At 40.9% G+C, this 27790-nt stretch overlaps 1 long non-coding RNA gene across 1 annotated transcript; it reads right to left on the minus strand.

Annotated features, from left to right (window-relative positions):
• Positions 1–540: 540 nt before the first annotated feature.
• LOC134294089 (uncharacterized) lies at positions 541–27790 on the minus strand. The gene is made up of 2 exons (XR_010001071.1): positions 27678–27790; positions 541–776 (listed from the first exon to the last, which is right to left on the minus strand). It is a non-coding gene; the product is annotated as an uncharacterized LOC134294089 (long non-coding RNA).

Genomic DNA, 27790 nt, shown 5'->3' on the forward strand with positions numbered 1-27790 from the left:
CTTTCCTTGAATTCTCTTGGTGCAAGAAAATGATGCTTGAGGAGATGGGAGTGGTGAGGAGGAAAATCCTTTCTCTCCCCCCTCCCCATCTCCTCACACATCATTTTCTCACACCAGGAGAATGCAAGGAGAAATTTCATGGCTGCTAGGGACCTTTTTTGTAAAATTTAGGGGGTAAATCAGGGGCTGGGGCGCACCCTCCTACACCTTTGGGCTCCAGGAAACTGACCCTGGAAGTCAGTTCCCACAGGGAGGCTCAGATCTAATGAGGTATTTAATTAATTTGGAATAAACCAAGGAAACCTGAATTAATTTGTTTTTTACCAGAGGAGACATTTGAATACCTCTGGTAAAAGCCAAGACAGGTCCCGCATTTTGGGCCTTTCTGGATGGACCCTGAGAGTGTTTCTTGGTGATTGCAAAAGGGATTGTGGTTAAGCATATTAAGTTGGGGATCAATGATAAAAATCTAATGAGTCTGAAAACAGATTGGTGTGGAAATGATATGGTTAATAAGAAAAATAATTTTGACTCCAACAGTAATGTTTATTTATTTATTTATTTACAGAATTTATATTCCGCCCTTCTCACCCCGAAGGGGACTCAGGGCGGATCACAATACACATATAGGCAAACATTCAATGCCTTTTAAACATAGAACAAAGACAAGACAAACATAGGTTCCGAGCGGGCCTCGAACTCATGACCTCCTAGTCAGAGTGATTCATTGCAGTGATTCATTGCAGCTGCTCTCCAGCCTGCGCCACAGCCCGAGCCTGAAAATGTTCAGAAAATAAATTGCTGCTGAAGAAAAATAAATAAATTACAGTAAGCTGGTTGCTTATTGCTCAGACTGTTTGCACTCATTTTAGGGATGTACGTCTTTATGTTATCTCATTCTTATGCATGGCAATGAAAAACTTGACTAGTCTAGATTACTAGAGTTTTTTACATTGAGCAGAAATTTTGTTGCACCAAAAACAATATCTTTTAGGTAAATACATCATTTTTTGCAGAAACATATTTGAGTTCCAAAGCATTTTTTGTGTGCAAATGAATGAAAAAAAAATCATAAAAAAGCCAAACTCTCAGAGATTTTGGGGCATGCCAACACACCTTTTCTTGTAAACCATGAGAAAAAATGAACGTTTTAACAATGCTGGGTGGGATGGATTGGTCATATTTTTCCAACAGAACTGTTTCTCTCAATGAATTTGGGAGAATGAAATTTCAGTTCTTTCAAACCCTATTGCTGTCACGCCCTGGCAGCGGAGCACTAAGAACCAACACAGGCCAATAACAATCTAATATCTTTATTAAGGAAATATTGTAGTAGGATAAAAACAAGTAGAAAGTGTAGTCCAGCAATAGACCTTTCAGGGAAGGTCAAATATAGCCCAGAAATATATTGTTCAGTATATAATATTAGAGTTCAAAGTTGTAATCCCAGAACCGAAACACACTCCACTTCAAAGCAGTTAGAGTGGGGAAAGCATCCAGAAGTTTTACTGAAGTTTAACGTAAGTCCAAGGCAGGGAGCTGGAGACAAGACTGGATACTTGACACAAGATGCAAGGCTGGGAAACACGATGAGACAGGTCATGAAACACAGCAAGGCAAGACACCAAGAAACTGGAGATTGCAGACTCAAACGCAGTCCACACTTGGCTGGAACCGAAGTTAATCCTTAAGCTGATCTGTTGACTCCACAACAGATTCACCAGTGCGGTGAACTTTTAAAGAACTTTAATCTTCCTGCAGAGCAGGTGTCCAGAGCTTCCTTTCCCAAGGGAAAAAGAAGCGAAACATCTTCATCCAGATGCGTTCCTCCCTGAAAGTTCCCAGGAGAAACTAGCTAATTAACACTCTGTCTGGCTGCTAATCTCGCGCTTCTCCTCGTTTGTTCTCTTTGGAAGCGGCTCGCCTGGTAAAACTCCCTTCTTGCAAAGGGGGAGAAGCGCTGGGAAGAACTTGTTCAAGGTCTGTTTTAATGAGTTCTTGGCAAGAATTGTCCACAACAGGCATCTGGAATGGCTCCGTCTCTTCCTGAGACGGCAAAAAACCCATGTTTTCATCATCATGATCCATGATGGCACTGGGGTCAGAACTTCGAGGCCCATGGGGCATCACAATTGCAGCCTTTCTATCTGTGGATTAAGAAATCCACAGATAGAGTACAGGGACTGCTGGCCCTTGAGGCAGTCTAGTATTTCCCTTGTCTGTGATCCTCAATTTATCCATAGATCATAAAAAGTCCATAATTTTGACTCCCAAACTTACTCTCAACTTATGCATGCAGATAACCTATACATTATGTATATATAATAATTCTTCTTCACTGGTTTCAGTTACCAAGATCACTCTCTCTTTATTACCAAAGATACATTCACCCTAAAAAAACTCTCTATGTTTCCCCTAAAAATTCCCCTAATATCTCCCCGAAAAAGAAAAACTCACAGCCATTTTGAAGCACCATGTAGAACATCTTAAATACACAACTTTTATTCTCTGTCATTTTTTTTTTTTTGCTATGAGGAACTATAGTGATCTAGGCAAAACACAATGCAATGCCTGCTGTTGACTATTTCTGGGGGGAATATCCATCATGCCATCTGGCTAATGTGCTTCTCTGTTGCCTGCCATTTAGTGAGTAAGGAAGGTTATCAAGTCCTCATTGACTCTTATTTTCCTTTGTCTATAAGGAGTCCCTGGGCCTGCACAAATATAAATGTAATTTGCTTCTGACACACCAATTCAAGCAGTGGAAGAGAGAAAATAAAAATATATGAAATGAGTTGAAGACTTTCCAAATTTCTTTTATCTTTTTAATATAATAATAATAATAATAATAATAATAATAATAATAATAATAATAATAAACTTTATTTGTATCCCACCCTATCTCCCCATGGGTACTCAATTCCTTAAATCTCATGGGGAAGGATGTTAATAGCTGTGTGTGTGTGTGTGTGTGTGTGTGTGTGTGTGTGTGTGTGTTTGATCATTTTCTCTTATAGGAAATAATAGGGTGTTGGGTTTTAAAATAATGTACTCCTTTATTAGATATGATTATGATGGTGTTGTTTATTTTTATTGCATGTGATGTTTTACTACTTTTTACATGTTGTTCGCCGCTTTGAGTCTCGACTCGGGAGAAAAGTGGGATAGAAAATAGTAATCATCATCATCATCATTATCATCATCATCATCATCATCATCATCATCATCATCTCATGTAGTCGCCATTCAAATCTATGCACTTACCATAGCGATGAAGGAGCTTTGCAACTCCTTTCCCACTGAATTCTGCCACTTGCTTCCTCAACCGCTTGTTTCCAACAATGGGGGCGTGGCTGGCAACACAGCGTTTTGGCGTTCGCTGTGGGAAGGGGTGACCGGCTGGTTGAGGACAAGCAGCAGAATTTAGTGGGGAAGGAGTTGCAAAGCTCCTTCATCACTATGGTAAGTGCCTAGATTTGAATGGCAACTACGTGAGATGTGGTATTTGGGTGTGGCTTTCAATTGCATATGGTAAATGTTTTCTCCTATACTTTGTTCATTTTTAATTCCAAAACGTAATGTACTTTCTGGATAGTCCTCGTACATTAGGGGTGTGCACTGTGCCATTTTTCAAAGTGGGAATTGGGAAATCCGGCAGATCCGGCAACAGGACCTCTGGAAACAGGACCTTTGGAAATGGAAAAGGTGATGAGGCTTGAATTGACTTGGCCAAAATGGACCATGTGGCAGCTGAAATCGGCTGCATTCAGGAGAGCCGTGACAACAGCCATGTGCGGGGGTGGTTTTCCTTCTTAGCCTTGCCTGAGCCAATCAGAGCAAGAAAGCAGATCACGTGTCTTTTCTCCAAGCTGGTCTATATATACCAGGGTGAGCTCCTTCATTTTCCTGTGGCATCTGGCATTTGAGGGAGAGAGATCTTGAGCTGGCTAGTTTCATGTTCTACCTCAGTGCCATTGCTGCTTAGGATTGCTTTTGGACTATTCCAATCTGTTAGTGCTTTTTTTTACAATTTCACTCTGGATGCGAGAGTAGATGTGTGTTTTGGGGACTGTGAAAGGGCATTTTGGGGGTATTTGTTCAAATCTTTTTTTACCTTTGGGGGATTAGGGAAGGGAAGGGATATTCTGACTCCCTTGAGTCCACACAGGGAGAATTCAATCCCTCCCCAGCCCTATCTTCTTGCTTCTGTACTCTGTCCTGCACCTCCCCCCCCAAAAAAAATATTTTTAAAATATTTTATTTCTAGAAACTTTAAGAATTTCCTTAAAAAATCAGTGGATGACCCAAATGTTATGAAACTTGGAGGAGTGATAAATGGGTCCTCCAAGTGTGGCCATCTTGTTCTGATATCCCTAAAAATTGAGGTTCCCCCATTGGCATCAATGAGCTAGATCTTCCCGGAGTGAAATCAGAACATCCGGCAGCCTGATCGAGAAACAATATTTCCTGAATTTGAGAAGTTCCTGAAAAACTGAATGGGGGTAGCCAAAAATTGGGCACTGAAAATGGCACGGGGTTTTCCCCGAATTGCACACCCCTAGTGTACATGCACCCTAACATGCTACTTCTACTACAGAAATCATCCCAACCTGTCAAGAACCAGTTTGAGAATGTGATGTAGCGCATTCAGAATAAACAATCTATGTTGCAAAGATGATTAAGACCAGAAAGAATGTTCCCTACCTTCACTATCAATGAGCATGTATATACAGGGTGTTTGAAAAAAAAAAACTCCCTAGTTTTAATGGGTTTTATCTTAAAACTAGGGAGTTCTTTTACAAACACCCTGTATTTTATAGATTGCCACTCAAATAAAAAAGATAAAGTTTTTCCCCAGCAGGTGAAAGGCTTCACAAAAAACTGTCTTTACTATACATTTTTTGCAGTTTGCATTTAAATATGATTTTTTACTTTGCTCGTGGGGTGTTGTTTTGCCTTTCTGCTTTTCGCTTGATGGACTCCTTATTTTCTCCCAGTGATTATTATTTAATTCTTTCATTCATGTTAAATGTTCAATAGGGAGGAGTGAAAGTTGTCTGTGAGAGAGAATTTGTATGGCAAAAGAGACAAGAGGTGTATCTCTTTCTTTTTCTCCACATCAAGCTGCAGCATCCTGGAGACAAATAATCTTTTTGCTTACCAAATACACTTGCATAATTACAAAACAGCTCTGCAGCCACTTGTGCATCTATTCTGTTCTTCTGAGGGAACAGTGTCTTTGTGAATTATCTTCCTTTCTTTTATATGTGTGCTCTTACGCTTTATTACTACTCCTCATATGGCTTCATTATAAAGCAGAGTCTCAAAGCCCATCATAGTAAGCCTCTTTAACAATGCAGTCCTACTCAGCAGTCAGTCCCATTAGTTTTCGTGAGAATTACTCCTTCCTAGTAAGTATACTTGAGACTGCTGCCTTTGTTTCTTCTTTGTTCTTTTCTGAATATGATCTAGCAGAGTATAAGGTGGGAGGGTTTGAATGCACTCCCTGCCTATACTCCCAAACCATCAATGAATGAGAGTTCGGCTTTGTTTAAAACAGTTTGGAGGACCTGCGTCTATTCAGATATTATAGTCAAGTTTCTGTCAAGATTGGCTAATAATTCCTAGGTTATTAAAATATATTTCAACAAAATCAAAAGATTTCCCCCAAAACTCTGATTTTAAAGTTTCTGCATGCAATATTTTGCATGAATATTACCATGCTGAGCTGCTGAACTTGCTAACTGAAAAGTCAGCAGCTCAAATCTGGGGAGCGGGGTGAGCTCCCACCCCAGCTTCTGCCAACCTAGCAGTCTGCGTAAGATCTACCCTAATTTTGAAAGGTTAAAATCCCCGATGGTGCAGTGGGTTAAATCGCTGAGCTGCTGAACTTGCTGACTGAAAAGTCAGCTGTTTGAATCTGGGTAGCGGGTGAGCTCCTGCTGTTAGCCCCAACTTCTGCCAACCTAGCAGTTCAACAACATGCAAATGTGAGTAGATCAATAGGTACCACTCCGGTGGGAAGGTAATGGCGCTCCATGCAGTCATGCCGGCCACATGGACAACACCGGCTCTTCGGGTTAGAAATGGGGATGAGCACCAACCCCCAGAGTCGGTTATGACTGGACTTAACATCAGGGGAAATCTTTACCTTTACCTATAGAATGATTTAGATGATCATATGTTTTAGATGATCATGAGGAGAGGTAGGTAAGAAATACTAATAATAATAATAATAATAATAATAATAATAATAATAATAATAATTAATTCTAAGCAAGAAAGTGACTGACAACAAAAGGGTATATCTCCAAGACTTCAGAGATTTTTACAATAAAGTTGCAAAAAATCTATGTCTCAATTAGCCACAAGTTAAAAACAAGGCATAAACCTAACACAGTCCATTTGAAAACATTGTCTATGCTTCTGAAAGGCTAGAGGGGGCTTTTTGGCTGGATGTTCTTGGGTGGTAGAGCCTGGGTGGGTGCTTTGATCTAGTATGCTACCAGCATTCCCTGTTTCTCCAGGCTGGTCTATACTGTCCAAGACCCCATGCTGATTGCAAATGGACCATAGCTGGCCCTATGATGTGCAACCGCTTCTAGTGAGTATTGCAAGTTTTTTTCTGGTTTTAACTGATTTTGCCTCACTTTTGCCAAAGTCAGGTGATGCTTTGGAGTTTGCTGGGAATTTTGGATTATCCCACAGCTTCGAAGCGGTGTTGGCTGGAATCATTTAGGGCTTTATAAGCTAAAGCTAGCACTTTGAATTGTGCTCAGTAGCAAACTGGCAGCCAGTGGAGCTGACGTAACAGGGGAGTTGAATGTTCCCTGTACCCTGCTCCAGTGAGAAATCTGGCTTCCGGCTCATTGGACTACTTGAAGCTTCTGAACAGTCTTCAAAGGCAACCCCTCAGCACTTATGGTAGATTACCATAATACTTGATACTAATACACACCCCAATTTTGTGTTTTAGCCAAAAAGATGTGTACTAGACTCAAGAAAATATGGTATTACATAAGAGCAGATTTACACTAAGCTAAATTGCCTGATGGCACAGTATGTTAAAGCGCTGAGCTGCTGAACTTGCAGACCAAAAGGTGCCAGGTTCAATTCCCGGGAGTGGAATGAGCGCCTGCTGTTAGCCCCAGCTCCTGCCAACCTAGCAGTTCAAAAACATGCAAATGTGAGTAGAACAATAGGTGGGAAGGTATCAGCACTCCATGCAGTCATGCCGGCCACATGACCTTGGAGGTGTCTACGGACAACATCGGCTCTTCGGCTTAGAAATGGAGATGAGCACCAACCCCCAGAGTCGGTCACGACTGGACTTAACATCAGGGGAAAAACTTTACCTAAATTGCTTGATGTAAATGAGCCCTCTTTGCTCTCCTTTATTCTCTCTCTGGGCCCTTCCAGACAAGTCCTATATGCCATGAACTGATCCCAGGTTTTTTTGCTTTAAACTGAATTATATGAGTGCACTGCCAGATAATTTGGGTTAAACAGAAAACCGAGGATCAGATCCTGCGATATAGGGCCTGTCTGGAAGGACCCTCTGTCTCTTGGCACACCTGGGGTCCTTATAACTGACCCCCTCCAAAGCATCTTGAAACTTCCTCCAGCTGGTCATTGGTCAATAATTTCTGACTCCCTTATAATGCTGACCCCCCCCCCCCCCAAATGAAATTTTGACTCAATACCATAACTTTTTGTTTACTAGAGGGGAGTATATACTGTAAAGCTGTGCTGGCTCAATAATGGTAGGACCTTCCTTATCACACCTTTTTATACAGCAAATGTTTGAAAGACAGAGAACTTTTCTGAAGGACAATTAATGCAGTCTGAAACTTCAGCACAGTATATGTTGTGATTTAACATAAGTACTAATTAGGAGTAATCGTCTGATCATCAGGCACCGTGGTGATAAAAAGAGGCAGCACACTGCTTGCAACTATTTGCATGAGATGATGAGGTTCCCCCACCCGCAAGATCTTTTCCCCCTTCTCTTTTAGTTTCATCAAGGCTGCATATTCAAAGAACTCTGACATAAACATTAGATGAAACAAAAATTATATTTGTATCTGAAAGGCTGTTTAGCTGTGCATACTGTCAAGGGGGAGAAAAATCAAAGTTTCTCCCAATGTGGTAGGTTTACAACACATAAAAGTTCCAAAAAATGTTACACGAGACTTTTCTCCCCTCATTCAAAAAAAAGAGGAGAAATAATTTGAACTGAGTTACATTTTTGGGGAGAAATGACAAACCTCTTTATCTCTTGCAGTGAAAATAGTTAAAAATATTTAAACATTGGTTGTATTTTTTGCATAAACTTTCTTGAGGCCCTTCCACACAGCCCTATATCCCAGAATATCAAGGCAGAAAATCCCACATTATTTGGGTGTAGACTCAGACAATGAAACGTAAAAAGGATAGTATGGTATGTAATGTGTGAGTACTATGTTAGTAATATAATATTTCTTCTATATAAACAACCATTAAGAAAGCAGTAGATTCTGCTTTTTTTCATTTATTTGATTGGATAAGATTGTAACCAATCTAGAGACTACAACAGTTTTATGTTAACACTTATGTGAAGGGTTGTCTTGTTGTACATATATATGTTAAGTTAACTGTACATATACAGTTGTTTATTTACCTCGATTCAACGCTGCGACAACTATTTTGATTGTTATTAAGTCAACAATAAGACTTTGTCTGGTTTTGATTTTTATTTGACAGAACTGACACTGAAACTATAAAGAGGAATAGTTTTTCCAGAATACCTGTGTAAGTGTTGCTGAGTGTATTCCATTTATGTTAAGAATCATACTAATGTAGTCAAAGTAAATACAGGTAGTGGATACTTAAAGTAAAATATTCATTGTAATATATACTATCAGTAAATGTAAGAGATTCTAGAGGGCTATGATCTACCACTGTTTCTAATCAAATCTATAGACATCTGCGTTTTTGAGCAGACTCAGACAACCAGTTCAAAGCAGATATTGTGGTATTTTCTGCCTTAATATTCTGGAATACAGGACTTTGTGGAAGGACCCTTGAATTTCAGTCAAGTTCCTAAAATGCATAAAATACTTCATTAGGACTCTTTCACACTACACAGTTGTGATTCCATTTTAACTACCATGGGAATATTCAACTACCATTCTGCTGGCAATTGAGTGGGAGAGAGGCATCCAGTAAGACACAGCACCTTCATGTCTTATGTAATACTGTATTTTCTCAAGTCTAATGCACATCTTTTTTTGGCTAAAACACATGGCCAAAATTGAGGTGCACATTAGTATCAAGGCAGAAGTTGTTGCCCAATGGAGTAATTTTCTTCCAACTCCTACATCTGAAATATAATACATGTACTATGGAGGCTACCCATTTCAAACATTGACTAGCACTGTCTTTGCTTAGATTCCAAGATCAAATAAGACTTTCCTGTCCTTCTTTAAAACCTGCAAAGTTCTAGGGCTTGTAGTTCAGTGAGCTCAGGACTTCTCTTGCTGAGAATGGGAAACTCCCTCCCTAAACTAAAAGCCCTAGAATCCTGCAGGCACAAACTCTGAATCAGTGGTTCTCAACCTGTGGGTCCCCAGATGTTTTGGCCTTCAACTCCCAGCTGGTAAAGTGGCTGAGATTCTGGTAGTTGTAAGCCAAAACACCTGGGGACCCACAGGTTGAGAACCACTGCTCTAAATACTTTTGGGGGGGGGGGATTGCCTTTGGAGTATTTCATTCCCATAATTCTTTCCACTATGTCAGGGGAGTTTTCCATGAGATTTGCTTGTGGTTCCCTTTTTCAGCTCTAAGGAAATTTGGGGGCTTAAATCTGGTTTTCATTTTAATTTTTGGAAGATTCAGTGTGCTAACACTTTGGTTTTTAAAAAAGCAGCTCTAAGTAGGCAGCAACTGTAATGCACATATTTTTTGGCCAAATTTCTAAGAGTGTACTTTTTGCAGCTGCACATTACATTTGCCAACATATGCGTTTGTTTTTTTTTTGGTTTCAGGGTTTTTAAAATTGAGGTGAGCATTACATTTTATGATGGTGCACTCGATTTGAGTAAATATGGGTACAGTAGAGTCTCACTTATCCAAGCCTCGCTTATTCAAGCTTCTGGATAGTCCAAGCCATTTTTGTAGTCAATGTTTGAAATATATCGTGATATTTTGGTGCTAAATTCGTAAATACAGTAATTACACCATAACATTACTGCGTATTGAACTACTTTTTCTGTCAAATTTGTTGTATAACATGATGTTTTGGCACTTAATTTGTAAAATCATAACCTAATTTGATATTTAATAGACTTTTCCTTAATCTCTCCTTATTATCCAACCTATTTGCTTATCCAAGGTTCTGCTGGCCCGTTTAGCTTGGATAAGTGAGACTCTACTGTATTTATATAATAATTATTTATTCAAATCTAGTGCACTATCATCAAATGCAACGTGCACCTCAATTTTCAAAATTGAGTACATATGGGTATTTATATTATAATTGGAGCCCATGATGGCGCATTAAACCGCTGGTTAAACCGCTGGGCTGCTGAACTTGCTGATCAAAAGGTTGGTGGTTTGAATTTGGGGAGCAGAGTGAGCTCCCACTGTTAGCTCCAGCTTCTGCCAACCTAGCAGTCTGAAAATACGCAAATGTGAGTAGATCAATAGATACCGCTCCAGTGGGAAGGTAACGGCACTCCATGCAGTCATGCTGGCCATATGACCTTGGAGGTGTCTATGGGCAATGCTGGCTCCTCGGCTTAGAAATGGAGATTAGCACCACCCCCCAGAGTCGGACACGACTAGACTTAATGTCAGGGGAAAACCTTTATCTTTTCCTATATAATAATTATTGAAAAAATTAAAAAGTTGCAAGTCACTCTGATTGCCTTTTTAACTGAGGAGTGGGGTAGAAATTTAAATATATATATTCTACAGAATCCTGGGAATGCCAATTGAGGGAGGGGCCTTTAGAATCCTCAGCTATAGAATTCTCCTCTGGTGCCTCTGAATAAACTACAAACCTTAGAATTCCATAGGAAACAGTCATAGCAACAAGAGTGAGATCATAATGCTTAATTGTTCTGTGTGAAATAGCCTTTGTTTGGCATGCCATTGAACAGTGCAACCCTCTTATCCACAAATATGATATTCATGGTTTCACGTATCCACACTACTATCTAGGTCCTGCAGTGTGATTCTATTGTATGCTTCCAAACCAAGTATAGTTAAAAGTTAGGTTTCACTATTATCCATAGTTTCAGGTATCCACAGGAAAGGGTGATTTGGAATGAATCCCATAAACATAAGGGAGTTGTACTGTGCTTATGCTTGGGTGGTTAAGTAGCCGAGCACTGAAATCTCTGAGCTGAGAGGGAAATAAAATCTGAAAAGGGAAATACGTGACCATTGCCTTACCAGTAGTTGAAAGATAACCTGGGAATTGTTGTATTAACGGGACAATCAACAACAATACAGCTGAGTTGTTTGATCAAAAACATTGGGCCCAACTCAGACTTCAGTAATAGAGCCAAACCTCTTGATGACATTGTGTTCTACTGTTTTGCCTGGGAAGCTGTCTTTGAAGTTATTTTGTTCAGGCACTGCTAGGCCAAAGGCTTAAAAAGAGCCAACATAACATTAACAGAAGAAAAATGTATGCCCTTGCCTTTGAGATCTCATTGACACAAATATGGATTTCTTTCCATTCCAAGTGAAAAACATTGTACATGGCTTTAATCAGATTAACATTTACAGCTGTTTCACTTTTAAAAAAAATAATTTTTCCGTATTTATGGTTTGGACATTTGTGGATCTTTGTGGATTTGATTCAAATATTTTGACTCGTCGTCGTCTCACTCGTTCAGTCGTTTTTGACTCTTCGTGACCTCATGGACCAGTTCACGCCAGAGCTCCCTGTCGGCCGTCACCGTCCCCAATTCCTTCAAGATCAACCCAGTCACTTCAAGGATACCGTCCATCCATCTTGCCCTTGGTCGGCCTCTCTTCCTTTTTCCTTCCATTTTCCCCAGTATTGTGATCTTTTCCAAGCTTTCCTGTCTCCTCATGATGTGGCCAAAATACTTCAGCTTTGCCTCTAATATCCTTCCCTCCAGTGAGCATCCGGGCATTATTTCCTGGAAGATGGACTGGTTGGATCTTCTTGCGGTCCAAGGCACTCTCAGGACTTTCCTCCAGCACCAGAGTTCAAAAGAGTCTATCTTCCTTCGCTCAGCCTTCCTTATAGTCCAGCTCTCACATCCATAGGTTACTATGGGGAATACCATTGCTTTGACTATGCGGACCTTCATTGCCAGTATGATGTCTCTGCTCTTCACTATTTTGTCAAGGTTGGCCATTGCTCTCCTCCTTAGAAGTAAACGTCTTCTGATTTCCTGGCTACAGTCTGCATCTGCAGTGAACTTCGCCCCTAGAAAAATAAAGTCTGTCACTGCCTCCACGTTTTCTCCCTCTATTTGCCAGTTGTCAATCGGTTTGGTTGCTATGATCTTGGTTTTCTTGATGTTTAACTGCAACCCGGCTTTTGCACTTTCTTCTTTCACCTTGGTGATAAGGCTCCTCAGCTCTTCCTTACTTTCAGCCATCAGAGTGGTATCATCTGCATACCTAAGGTTGTTAATGTTTCTTCCAGAAATTTTAACTCCAGCCTTGGATTCGTCAAGCCCTGCACGTTGCATGATGTGTTCTGCGTACAGGTTGAATAGGTAGTGTCAAGAGTCAGACGCCAATTAGCGAACAAAAATAGAGTTTATTCAGCAGATAAGCCAAAAAATAATGTTAACACAGAAAAAACCTTGAAACACTTCACTATCAGTGCTTCAAGAGCAGTTCAAACAAAAATATAATTCAGCAACACAAGCAGGTAAAAACAAAGCTAAACAAACTTAGTGCAAACTGCACTTTCTGAGTCCAAGCCCTGCCAGCCGGCTCTGTAGTTTTCAAAGGAACAGTTCCCAAAAGAAAACACCAAATTGGTCAGGAAACAAACAAACTAACTAAGAATGCAGTAGACTGCTTCCACAATGTGGATAAAGCCGAAGGCTCCAAAAGGATGGTGAAAAGACGTCGTCCGGGATTCCAAGGTCAGGTCAGGAGATAACAGCGGTGTCCAAAGAGCAAGCCAGGAGTCAAAAGCCGATAGTAGTCATCAATCACAGGGCGAAGGCAGTAGCAAGGTCAAATTCCGATCCAAGGTCTGAAGAGGGTGCAGTCATCCAAAACAGGTCCACGATAAGACACACCGAGAGCCAAGCTAGGTGATAACAGCAGATTCAAATCATAGTCCAAGTCCAGTCTTCATGGAAACACAGAGATCCCAATGGCGCCTCAGCAACACCTTGCCACACGCAAAGTGCAGTGGCCAAACATTCCCATTTTATTCCCCTTCCTCCTGGGTGACCAAACACTCACACCCAAACACCAGGTGTCCCAAATCTACTCAGAGTCTGAGCTCCACACAGCTAGAGCTCGTGGATCTGGAATACCTAGCAATTCGTCGGAGTCCCAATCATCCTGCCCACACTTAGCCCCGTGAACACTTAAAGAACCATCCTCCCTTCTCCAAGCATCCCAATTGGGATCAGCTCCTGCAGAAACCCCAGGTTCAGAAGTATCCATAGACCCCAAATCCCCAGACATCTCCGGTGGCTGTGCCCATTCAGTGCCCGCTTCCCCAGCCACCACCTGTTCCTCAGCATCCATCTCCCCATCTGAATCTTCCTCAGAAGATCCCCCATATAGCTCTCTAAGTCGCTTCCTGCGCAACTCCTCCAGTGAACCCTCATCACGAGGGTTTTTTCTTCCTCTTCGAATTCCATCCCCATCAACCATAATCCCCGAAGGCGCAGTCACAACAGGTAGGGCGATAGTATACAGCCCTGCCGTACTCCTTTCCCAATCTTGAACCAGTCTGTTATTCCGTGATCTGTTCTTACTGTGGCTACTTGGTCATTATACAGATTTCTCAGGAGACAGACAAGGTGACTTGATATTTTGACTAGGAATCCTTATGTCTTCCAGTATGACTCTATGGTCAGTTATGCTGAAGGAGATAGAGGTTTCTATTGGGCATGCATACCCAATATGCCCAAATTTGAATATTGGAGGGGTTTAGAGGCTATTGACCTTGACATTTTAGAGTTGTAGGTACTGGGATTTATAGTTCACCTGCAATCAAAGAGGATTTTCAACCCCACCAATGATGGACCTGGCCCTAACTTGGCACACAGAACCCCATGACCAACAAAAATACTGGAGGGCTTTGGGGGGAATTTACCTTGTTTTGGAGGAGTTGTAGTTCACCTACATTCAGAGAGCACTGTGAACTCGAACAATGATGGATCTGAACCAAACTTGGCACACATACCTCATACACCCAAATTTGAATACTGAAGGGGTTTGGAAGGGATTTACCTGATTTTTGGGAATTGTAGTTAATCTACATCAAGAGAAACTGTGACCTCCACTGACGATAGACCTGGATCAAACTGAGAACTGGGAAGCCCTGGCCCTTGAGCAATCTAATTGAGGTCAGCTGTGACCAGCAGTGCTGCAGTGTTCAAAGAGGCACGAATGGAGGGCTTAAGGGAGAAATGTGCCAAGAGGAAGGAGCGTCAAGCCAACCCTGACCGGGACCGCCTTCCACCTGGAAACCGATGTCCTCACTGCGGGAGAACATGCAGATCAAGAATAGGTCTCTTCAGCCATCTACGGACACCCCCCCAAGACCCTATAACTGGAGGACCATCATCCTCGGCCTACGAGGGATCGCCTAAGTAAGTAAGTAAGTAAGTAAGGATCTAACTTGGCACACAGAACCCCCATGACTAACTGAACCTACTGGAGGGGTTTGAGGGGACTGACTCACCATGGTGCAGTTGCCACTAGTTCCCAACATGACTGATTTTAAGTACTGATGGCATTTGAGGGGCTTAACCTAGCATGATGTGAGTTGTAGTTCACCCACAACCTTATGCATTTTCTTAATGGGTTCATTCCTAAAATTTAAAAAATGACTTTTTCAAATAACCCAGGTATTGCCGGGTACGCAAACTAGTATATTATAAAAGACAGGAAGCATGTAAGTTGGCTCCTAACATGCTGGATCTTAACAGAAACAATTATTATAAGATTTGGAAAGGCAGATATGATTTGTATACTGTAATGGGCCATCCATTTCCCACTCTGCTTCACTCTATCTCCCTACTGGTTACCTCAAAGCCCCCCTAAGCATACTAATGAGTCTCTCAGCCTAAGGGTAAATTCCATTCGGTGCCAACATTCACATTGCTTCATGATTCCAGCCCAGAAATGTTGTCATTTTTCATCTTTATGTAGCATATCTGACACTTAGAGCAATGTCCTCCTCTCAAATACAATACAGTTGCCTTTGACCATTAGACAGCATCCAGGATAATATAACTCTGCAACATAATAGCAGTTCTACTGTACCATAGCCCAGGAGTTCTGAATAACCTTGAACTAATCTTGAATTCTTCATTGGGAAAGGGAAAGGCAAAAAGTTTTTAAAATACTTGAATGTTTTTAATTTTTGTACAGAGCTCATTCTGCTACCCGGTCATAGAATCATAGAATCGTAGAGTTGGAAGAAACCTCACAGGCCATCCAGTCCAACCCACTGCAAGAAGCAGGAAATCACATTCAAAGCACCCCCGACAGATGGCCATCCAGCCTCTGCTTAAAAGCGTCCAAAGAAGGGGCCTCCACCACAGTCCGAAGCCTATCATGTCTCCTCTCAGCCTTCTCTTCTGCAGGCTAAACATACCCAGCTCTTTAAGCCGCTCCTCATAGGGCTTGTTCTCCAGACCCTTGATCAATTTAGTCGCCCTCCTCTGGATGTTTTCCCGCTTGTCCAACATCTCCCTTCAACTGTGGTGCCCAGAATTGGACACAGTATTCCAGGTGTGGTCTGACCAAGGCAGAATAGAGGGGTAGCATCAGAGCCGGCCCTAGGTATTTTTCAAGTGTAGGCAAACAGAATTTTGCCCCCCCCCCCCCCGCCAAACCAATCACTGAAAAATAAAAGCGTCGGATAAGCGAAAATGTTTGATAATAAGGAGGGATTAAGGAAAAGCCTATTAAACATCAAATTACATTAAGATTTTACAAATTAAGCACGAAAACATCATGTTTTACAACAAATCAACAGAAAAAGCAATTCATTACCTTGCGGAGGCAGGCCGCAGGAGACAGGAGTTGCCTCGATGGCGCCCCCAACAAGATGGTGCCACAGGCAACTGCCTAGTTAGCCTGGTGGTTGAATCGCCTCTGGGTAGCATAACTTCCCTGGATCTAGACACTATACCCCTATTTATGCAGGCCAAAATCCCATTGGCTTTTTTTGCTGCCACATCACATTGTAGGCTCATATTTAACTTGTAGTCCACAAGGACTCCAAGGTCTTTTTCACACATACTGCTGTCGTCCCCCATTCTGTATCTTTGCATTCCATTTTTTCTGCCAAAGTGAAGTAGCAGTTTCAGTCCAGGTTTTCTTCTTGTGACATGTGGCACTGTAGGAAAACTTTTTGGACCTTTGAGATTTATAAGGCAGTAGCAGAATCATAGAGTTGAAAGAAATTGCAAGGGCCATCCAATCTAGCTCCCTGGCATACAAGGATACATAGAACACACAATATAAGCAATAAGGGACTTTAAAGTGGATGAGAGTGAGGACGATGAATATGTTAATTTATTGTTGACAGCATTTATAGGTGGGCTTTCAGAGTGATATCTGAAAGGGACTCAAAAAGATCTCGTCGTGGGTGTCTACCACAGACCTCCGAACCAGGATGAAGAACTTGATGAAGCCTTTTGTCAGCAGCTGACCAAACAGGCACAAAGAAGAGATATAGTAGTCATGGGCGACTTCAACTATCCTGATATCTGCTGGAAAACAAACTCGGCCAAGAGCACAAAGTCCAACAAATTCCTCACTTGCCTTGCAGACAATTTTATGGTCCAGAAGATAGAAGAGGCAACAAAGGGATCAGCAACTCTTGATCTAATCTTAACAAATGTGGAAGACCTGATCAATACAGTAGAAGTCATCGGATCCTTAGGGGCAAGTGACCATGTGCTCCTGCAGTTTGCCATACAAAGAAACAAATGCGATCATTGCTAATAGTCAACACGGATTTACCAAAAACAAGTCATGCCAGACTAATCTGATCTCTTTTTTTGATAGAGTTACGAGTTGGGTCGATACAGGGAATGCCGTGGATGTAGCTTACCTAGATTTCAGTAAGGCCTTCGATAAAGTCCCTCACGACCTTCTGGCAAACAAACTAGTAAAATATGGGCTAGACAAAACTACGGTTAGATGGATCTGTAATTGGCTAAGCGAACGAACCCAGTGCTCACCAATGCGTCGTCTTCATCTTGGAAAGAAGTCACGAGTGGAGTGCCGCAGGGTTCCATCCTGGGCCCGGTTCTGTTTAACATCTTTATTAACGACTTAGACGAAGGGTTAGAAGGCACGATCATCATGTTTGCAGATGACACCAAACTGGGGGGGGGGGGGGGATAGCCAACATTCCAGAAGACAGGAGTAGAATTCAAAACTATCTTGACAGACTAGAGAGATGGGCTGAAACTAACAAAATGAGGCTGGATGGCCATCTGTCGGGGGTGCTTTGAATGCGATTTCCTGCTTCTTGGCAGGGGGTTGGACTGGATGGCCCATGAGGTCTCTTCCAACTCTACTATTCTATGATTCTATGATTCTAGGATAGTGGGACTTGTTAGTCATATCTAACTTAAATCTCATTGATTCCAATGTGATTTCACTCTTCATACAAGGACAAAGAGTGAAAAAGAGGGAATGAAGAGCAAAAATGATATAATACATTCATTTTCATAGGGTTTTTTTATGAATTGCAGAATACAGCTATAGACTATCAATTCAGACTAACACAAGGGACACTCCAGTTACTGCAACCATCGGCATAATCAATCCTTTCTCTGTGTATCATGGGATCAAGCAGAATATGATTATATTACATCAACTTCTTCATCCCCAAAATGCTTAAATTGAGGCTTTTGGTGAGGGACTGATTGGACCTAGTTTGTGAAAAGTAAGAGGAAAGAGTTTAAGTCCTGAGTAAAATCAACCCTGGAGCCAATCCAGAGTCCAGTGTGCCTGAACTACTATAAAACCATTGAGTGTTCACTTGAGGGTTTGAAAGAGAACCCAAGAAAAACAGGTTGTAGGCTCAGTATCCCTTATCTGAAATTCTTAGAACCCAAAGTGATTTGGATATTGGATTTATTGTAGAATATTTGCATTGGCATATAATAAGATATCTTGAAAATGGGACCCAAGCATAAGCATGAAATTCATGTATGTTTCTTATATGTCTTATACACACAGTTTGAAAGAACTTTTATGCAAAATATGTGTATACTAGCTGTACTCGGCCATGTGTTGCTGTGACCCAGTCTGGTACAATGAAAAAACTCAGGAAAGAATCATAGAATCATAGAATCATAGAATAGTAAAGTTGGAAGAGACCTCATGGGCCATCCAGTTCAACTCCCTGCCAAGTAGCAGGAAATTTCATTCAAAGCACTCCCGACAGATGGCCATCCAGCCTCCAAAGAAGGAGCCTCCACCACAGTCCGGGGCAGAGAGTTCCACTGCCGAACAGCCCTCACAGTGAGGAAGTTCTTCCTGATGTTCAGGTGGAATCTCCTTTCCTGTAGTTTGAAGCCATTGTTCTGCGTCCTAGTCTCCAGGGCAGCAGAAAACAAGCTTGCTCCCTCCTCCCTATGACTTCCCTTCACATATTTGTACATGGCTATCATGTCTCCTATCATGTCCAGGGTGGGAGTTCTTTCTCCCACCCTGGACCTTCCACAGATAAAAAAAGAGAAGCCTCCCACAGGATGGTAAAACATGCAGGTGTCCAGTTCATGTCAGTTCTCTCACACTGGAAGCAGCAAGGCTATTCAATGCTGATCAAGTTGGCCAACTGCTATATTTCTTGCAGTAAATAAAGAACACCACTCAGAGAACATTGTAAATTAGTTAAACTTGCCTCCCCACTTTTTATAAGTGGTACCTTATTTCCTACTTGATAGATGCAACTATCTTTCGGGTTGCTAGGTCAGCAACAAGCAGGGGCTATATATTTTTTTATTTTTAATTGACGGGTTCTCACCCCGCCACGGGCTGGCCTCGAACTCATGACCTCATGGTCAGAGTGATTTATTGCAGCAGCTGTTTACCAGCCTGAGCCACAGCCCATTCAGCTCTGGAAAACCTAATGATCTTGTTCTGTAAACTGTGAAGAGGAATTTCTTCATCTGTCATCTGTCAGCTGACAGGTTCGAATCCCACCCAGGGAGAGGGCGGATGAGCTCCCTCTATCAGCTCCAGCTCCATGCGGGGACATGAGAGAAGCCTCCCACAAGGATGGTAAAACATCAAAACATCTGGGCGTCCCCTGGGCCACGTCCTTGCAGACAGCCAATTCTCTCACTCCAGAAGCAACTCCGATTGCTCCTGACACGAAAAAAATAAATCTGTAAGATACACACAGTAGGTGGCTGAAAGACTCCCTCCACACTTCATAAAGGAGCTCAGCATGTAGATGGAAAGAGGCCAACCTTTCCAAACCTCTTCTTAATCCTATAAACAGGCTTTATGATAATTTTTAATAAAATCCTGAATACTATCTTGAATAACAACTCTATTATTAACTATGTTTGTTTGCCAGGGAAGTCAGTGTAAGAAATAGCCCAAAACCCTGAGATACAGCTAACTGAATTCTTAGGTGCTCATTGTTTTGCTTATTTATGTAAAACCGTCTTTCATAAATAAGGCCCTTAATTCTGGAAAATCAGGAAGTACAAGATATAAAATGTATCCCCTTAAGGTGCCAACAAGTCAACTACATTAGCTCCTAAAAATGGCTGTCTCAAAAAAAAACTGGAGGGGGAGAATGTTATTAGAAAGAGTCAAATTTATGAATCCAATTTATTCAAATGTGCAACATGAAAAAACCTATACATGACATTTATTGCTCAGGTAATTATTCATTTTTATTGAACGGCAATGTAATTATTTGAACAAAGTTGTATGTTTAGTAATGTATGCACCAAATGTTACAGTTGCCCCTGGCTACAGTAACTTCTGCAACCTCATCATTTTTCTGCTCCTCACAGATCTATGTATACTCTGCCCTCATTAAATTTTTTCTTTTAAAATGAGTATTGGTGCCAAATGGCAGTTTGACTTCTCAACAGCTGTACTTTGAACATCTTCATGCCCCACAAATCCAACCGCAATTATTTCCAACACACATTGTATTAGGTTGTGTATCCTGGCAGCTTTCACCAGGGAATCTGAAGGCTTGGAGGAAGAATCCAAATTACACTGCATACCACTGTATCACATCTAGCTGTGTTTAGTGTTCTAGGAAAAATTTACCATGAATTTGCAATCCAAAATAATTTTGATATTTATATTAAAATGAAAGAATTTCCTCATTTTAAAACCAAAAGGAATGTGTATTAATTCACTATCATGATGTATTCCAAAATATTCTCAAATGGAGATAAAATATTGTAGTATTTTCTCACCTTTTTCCCTAATTGGTTTTATCATGTAAGTTGATTGTAGTAATTCAGGCTGTTTTTATGTGTATTGTCCCAATGATTTTTAAAACTTACTTTGAATATACAGTAGAGTCTCACTTATCCAAGTTAAACGGGCCGTCAGAAGCTTGGATAAGCGAATATATTGGATAATAAAGAGGGATTAAGGAAAAGCCTATTAAACATCAAATTAGGTTATGATTTTACATATTAAGCACCAAAACATCATGTTTACAACAAATTTGACAGAAAAAGCAGTAATATGTTGTAATTACTGTATTTATGAATTTAGCACCAAAATATCACGATATATGGAAAACATTGATTATCCAATGGCTTGGATAATCCAGAGGCTTGGATAAGCAAGGCTTGGATAAGTGAGAGTCTACTTTATTTTAGAGATGTCTTTTCAAATTGGTATTTAAATATATAAAAGAATTATAGCATCAGAATGTATAATGCATAACTTGAATGCAAGTCCTATTGAATCCAGTGGGACACAATGCCAAGTATTTGTACACAGGATTGCCCCCACAGATATTATCTGAAACGGGGACCCCAAAAAAGTTGAGTTTTATGCAAAAGACCTCTAGTTACCTTGCTCAGCTAGAAGAAGGAAAACATTTACTGTCGGGTGGCATTGCCAACTTCTCCTTCACTCCCAAGTTACCAGAATTTCCACTTCAGCCTCACCGCTGGACTTAGAACTGAGATCAGATTATTTTTAATCAAGGAGTCTACCCATTTCCAGCCCTGTTTTTTCCCTGAAAAAATCACTTCCTATGTTAATGAGTTCCCACGGGTAGAAACGAATGATGCGGATACAGAAGGCAGACTCAATAATATGTCCAATAAGGGGCTTTATTAGGCTTCCCACCACACATTATATACCAATAAGACTGTGGATCTAATTTGTACCTATCAGAACTGTGTCTATTATTTCCAGACATCCATAAAATGTCAATGTCTGCAAACTTGAGTAATGCCTGATTTGGGGAAAATTTCCCTGCCATCATTCCTTGATCTTTGATCAAGGGCTGTGGCACAGGCTGGAAAGCAAACCAGCTGCAACAAATCAACAAATCACTCTGACCAAGAGGTCATGAGTTCGAGGCCAGCCCGGTGCCTGCCTCTTGTCTCTGTCTCTGTTCTGTGTCATGGCATTGAATGTTTGCCTTTATGTGTGCAATGTGATCCACCCTGAGTCCCCTTTGGGGTGAGAAGGGCGGAATATAAATGCTGTAAATAAATAAATTAAATAAAATTGATCTTGGTCCTTGATCTTTGACTCTGCCCTCCACCCTTTGTGTCTTCATGGGAATCAATCAGAACTTGCCACGCTGGGTTGAACCCAGAGATTTTGAACAACATAGATTGACTATCCAGGTAATTGTTCATTTCTTATACGCTTCTCAACATTTGGGTTGCTGTGAGTTTTCTGGGCTGTATGGCCATGTTCCAGAAGCATTCTCTCCTGACGTTTCACCTACATCTATGGCAGGCATCCTCAGAGGTTGTGAGGTCTGCAACAAAACATTTTCCCAACATTTTGTTACTTGAGAATTTGTTTTGAAGACAAAGCAAAATACTAGGAGTATGATTTGGATTCAAAGCAGCCTTTAGTATCTGAACCAACTAGGCACCTCTGAATAATTTTTACCACTTTACTTCACTTTAGATCTTCAAATTCTATACTAACAAACACCTGGAGGCAACAGAGACCTGACAATTCCTCTAACTGAACGTTGAATATTAGTGCAATAATTTTAGTTTGGCCTTGTTGGTTTCTTCCAAATTCAGGTTGAACTTTGCATGGACTGAAATATATTGAGACTTCTAATTTAGGTGGTACAAGAAATAACTAGTGCCTGGGCTCCATTCTCTCTATCAATGAGGGGAAAGAGTATGGAGCAGTGGTACTCAACCCGGGGTCCCCAGATGTTTTTGGCCTGCAACTCCCAGAGATCCCAGCCAGTTTACCAGCTGTTACAATTTCTGGGAGTTGAAGACCAAAAACATCTGGGGACTCCAGGTTGAGAACTGGTATGGAGAGTCTATCTTTTTTTACAAAGCTACTATTCCAGTCTTGAGATGCAGTCTATAGGCCACAGGTCACTTTCTTTTATTTTTATTCCTTCTCAAAGTCTGCTAAGGGTTCTTTACCACAGTCACTAGAGAAAAAGTGGCATTTTTCCTTTAACAGCAGATCCTATAAAAGACAAAATGCCTGTAAAACAAGACATATACTCCCATTTCCAAATTAGACATGTCATAAGTGTGTACGTATTGTATGTTTTACATGTTTTGATATGGTCAAAAGTGACTAATCAATAAAGAATTGTTGTTGTTGTTGATAGGATGCAAATTAGGCATGTGAAAAAATGCCTTTCTTGTTTCCGAGGATGCTTGAGTTGGATAATTTTACTATCCTCCTCATTAATGCCAGGCAAGGCAAGATTTTGTTGTGAATCTCAACTTATGCAAAACATGTCTCATGTTTTGTTGGAAATCCCATAGGAAACTCCTACAGCCAACACTAGGACCTTCCTCTGCAGGTGATTGCTAACTGTATGTTGAAAGGGGAAGGATATGATTGTTGGAATAAAGATATTGTATTAAATTGGAAACTTTCCAGCTCAAGTATTGTGAAAGGGTTGTTTGCTGAGACCTCATTACCATCAGGTTAATTCCCAGCTTTTTGTGAATACAGCCAGCTGGCCCTAATGGGGAAAATCACAGGAGAACAGTACTTTCCAAGATGGGAAAGTATGACTCGGAATAAAATGAAGAACTGAATCCCTGATGATATGACTTACCGTACAATTAAATAATGGATGTTCAATTGTTCCACATTTGCAAAAAGCATTATCACATCCCCTCTGGAAAATAACTCATCACATTACATTAGCATTTTATCCCGTGGATTGTTTTATTTAAACTGGTGACACAAAAGAACACATTATTGCTAGCACTTTATTGTTTTCCACCTATGACTTTATTCATGAGTGATTTATGTGCCATGTATATTTCCAGGACAATTTAAATTACATGAACAGCAATGTTTTTAAAAAGAAAAGCCTCTTTAGTGTAAATTATAGTTAATTGCTATTCAGATGTTTAGCCCACAATGGGAAATTGACTGCAATTCAGCAAAAAGCAAGATGCAAACTGAAATGGAAAAGGTGGGGGATTATGAATTCTTGCCACTATATCCAAAAAGAGGAGGAGGAAGCAGAATGAAATTAAGATCACAAAGAAATTTTGGAGAGCTCAAGAGCATGAGACAGATGTGAGCAACAAGTGTGCACTCACAAGTCATGGAACAACCTTATTGTATAGGTAAAGGTAAAGGTTTGCCCTGACGTTAAGTCCAGTCATGTCTGACTCTGGGGGTTGGTGCTCATCTCTATTTCTAAGCTGCCGTTGTCCGTAGACACCTCCAAGGTCATGTGGCCGGCATGACTGCATGGAGCGCAGTTACCTTCCCACCAGAGCAGTACCTATTGATCTACTCACATTGGCATGTTTTCGAACTGCTAGGTTGGCAGGAGCTGGAGCTAACAGCGGCCGCAGTCAATGAAAAAAGCAAATTTTACATTATGTGGTGGTGCTTTAATATGTGGTATCCAAACATCACACTTGAATAAAGTTAACATTTGGATTTAATTTTACATTGGGATTGCTTTCCTCGATTTGTGATGTAAACTAAGGTCCCTTCCCCATCCATATAATCCAGATCAAGGCAGAAAATCCCACGATATCTGCTTTGAACTGGGTTATCCGATTCCACACTGTCATATATTCCAGTTCAAAGCAGAAAATGTGGGGTTTTATTCAGCTGTATGGAAGGGGCCTAAGACAGATGTAAATCGGAAAAGCCAGTTCTGTAGAAAATCAGTGGAGACCAGGGCAATGTGCTCTGACAGAGCTGAAATAGCCTCAAAGATCAGACTTTCCAGATGGAGACAGGTATCAGGAGAGAGAGGAAGAGGTAGTGCATCTCCTGTTGTATCTTCTGCCAAAGATGCAGAGGGTACACTGGGAGGAAGGCAAGACATCTCTTGTATGGATGCACTAAAACACAACAACATTCAAGCTTGTTTTCTATTACCCCAGAGACCAAGAGTTCATCTACACATACACTGAGATCAAAGATGGATCCAGAGCATTTCTGTTTTGTACCAGGTCTGGATTCCAGGAAGCTGTTCAGACACTTTGCCTCCTCCATTTTCCTGGTCACACAGGCATCTCTGCTGATGTCAGCAAAAGTGCCCAAGGATCATCAGGAGCTCTCCAGATAAGTGCCACAGTTAAAGGAATACTATGATCCCAATCCATCCTCTTTACTACTACTGAGTGCAAGGGATAGCAGTGCTGGGCTATGTGGACAGTGGTCAACTTCAAAATAGAGCCAGTGCAGCTGTCCACACTAAATGCAGCAAAACTCTGAATCATTCCTTAATTTCTCTTAACATGGAGTCAGAGGCGGTCCAACAATGAGGTGAATTAGGCAGTCGCCTGTGGCGCAAAACATACGGGGGGCGCAGTTGAGATTGCTTTTTCTGTTGATTTGTTGTAAAACATGATGTTTTTGGTGCTTAGTTTGTAAAATCTTAATGTAATTTGATGTTTAATAGGCTTTCCCTTAATCCCTCCTTATTATCCAACATTTTCGCTTATCCAACGCTTTTATTTTTCAGTGATTGGTTTGGGGGGGGGGGCACCAAAATTCACCTATACCTGAAAAATACCTAGGGCCGGCTCTGCGTGGAGTAAAACTGGGCTAACTGGTTTAATTCCACACTACTGCTTGGGAGTTTATGTACATTTTCAGGATGTCCACAAACAAGTTCTGGTCAACACAAGGGTGTAAAATGGGTGTAGACAAGTACTAGAAATGAAGCAATGACTTCAGATTACAGGAGAACAGATTCCATCTGAACATTAGGAAGAATTTCCTGATGGCAAGAACTGTTTGACAGAGAAATATGCTGCCTGGGAAAGTAGAAAAGTCTCCTTTGGAAGTTGTTAAACAAAGTCCATCTGTTGGGAATACTTTGTGTGTTCTTGTATGGTAGAATGGTATTGAACAGGATGGCCTTTGTGGTTTTTTTCAACTCTGTGAACCTGTGATTCCTTATATTAGTGGTTCTTAACCTGTGAGTCCCCAGATGTTTTGGCCTTCAACTCCAAAAAATCCTAACAGCTGGTAAACAGGCTGGGATTTCTGGGAGTTGTAGACCAAAACACCTGGGGACCCACAGGTTGAGAACCACTGCCTTACATAAAACAAGCACTGATTTCTCTGTCCGCACTCAGTTTTCAATGGTGCCACATGGCTTTTTGGTATTTTTACTGCAGTCTGTTTTGGCATTGTAACTGTTGCTGACTTTCTGTCTCTAACAAGGATGCCTGCTACCAGCCACACCAAAACTTTAAGATTCTAGTTTTTATACACATTCTTCTGGGCATGAAAACAAGATGTTTCCTAGCAGCAAGACTAAGATTGAGTTGTCTCTCTTTCCCCACACTCCCAATGTCAAAGAGGTTCAGTCCAGTCAACCTCATCTAACATCACCTTCCTCACTCTCTTGCTTCTCCCGCCCTCTTAATTACACAGGTTCACTGGAAGGGCTGCCAGGTTCGAATCCCTCCCGGGGAGAGCGCGGATGAGCTCCTTCTTTCAGCTCCAGCTCCATGCGGGGACATGAGAGAAGCCTCCCACAAGGATGGTAAAACATCAAAACATCCGGGCATCCCCTGGGCAACGTCCTTGCAGACGGCCAATTCTCTCACTTCAGAAGCAACTCCGGTTGCTCCAGACACAAAAAAACAAAACAAAAAAAAACTGGAAGGGCTATGTATTGTGTATGAGACCTTTGAGGAAAGACTATACTTTTAAAATTATGTATATAGGGGCAATGTAAATTGAGACTTTTTTGTAGCATCTTGCTTTTCATACACAACTCGGATTTGAGCGGCAAAAAGCTGATTTGTGAACTTAGGATGATATTGCTGATTTGCAAAATGCTGATTTGAAATTTCCATAACAGATGCTCAAAAACAGCAAGAAACTTCATAGTTTAGTATCAGAACATACACCCTGCATACCAAAGAATCTTGGTTCAAATTTTGTCATTCCAATTTAAAAGGGCAAGATAGCAGATGCCGTGAAAGACCCTTTAGCTTAAGAACCTGAAAGTAAAGAATGAAGAATAAATTTGCATTAATTTTATTCATTTTTTAAAACAAACAATAACTGATTCATGATCTGGGAAATTATTAGCAATAGTGCATGTGAGATGAGTTCCAGTCATTGGGAGGAAACAGAAAGAAACACATTCCCTACTATGAGTCCACACTGCCGTATATTCCAGATCAAAACAGAGAATGTGGGATTTTATTCAGCTGTGTGGAAGAGGGCTAAGAGAAAATTATGCTAATTTTCTTAAAACATGGTAAGAACCACATAAGATCGAGTCAGGGGTGCAGTGGTTTTAGTTTTAAATATGTTTTTAATCCATTCATTTTTAATTAATACTATTGATATTTAATTGTATTTTAATATTTGCATGTTTTTGGATTTTAAACTGTTTTTGAATACCTTTAGTGTAAGCTGCTTTGAGTCTCCTTTACTGAGAGAAAAAATGTGGTATAAATAAATGTAACAACAACAACAACAATTCCCAGCACCCCTATTGCTCATTGTTTAAACATAATAAAAACAGGTCTGTGGTACTGTGGGCTGAATTAAGCTTTGAAGGGATCTAAAAGAACACCATAGATAGAGAAAGCTTTGGAAAGATATTTCTTCTGGAGGAATAAAATTGATTTCCACCCTGTTTGAAAAGATAGCTGCAGGTTAAGCATTCAGCTGTAAAGTACTGTGTTTTGGTAAGCTCAATGTTATCAGCTTCATCATTTAAAACATTTGCTTTCCTTTTGATACATGTAGAAGATACGCAACAGAAAGTGATCATTTTGACAAAGAAGCATTTATGACAAAAGCTCTGCTCTTACCTGCTGTGAAAGTGTGGAGATAAATCATCAGCATGCCCTTTCTTGTGTTGCTGACAGCACACTGAATTAAAAAGTGTGTCTGCAGAAAGAAGTATTTTTATGCTGCAGAGCTG

This window comes from Anolis carolinensis, chromosome 1, assembly GCF_035594765.1.
Source record: "Anolis carolinensis isolate JA03-04 chromosome 1, rAnoCar3.1.pri, whole genome shotgun sequence".
Taxonomy (NCBI): domain Eukaryota; kingdom Metazoa; phylum Chordata; class Lepidosauria; order Squamata; family Dactyloidae; genus Anolis; species Anolis carolinensis.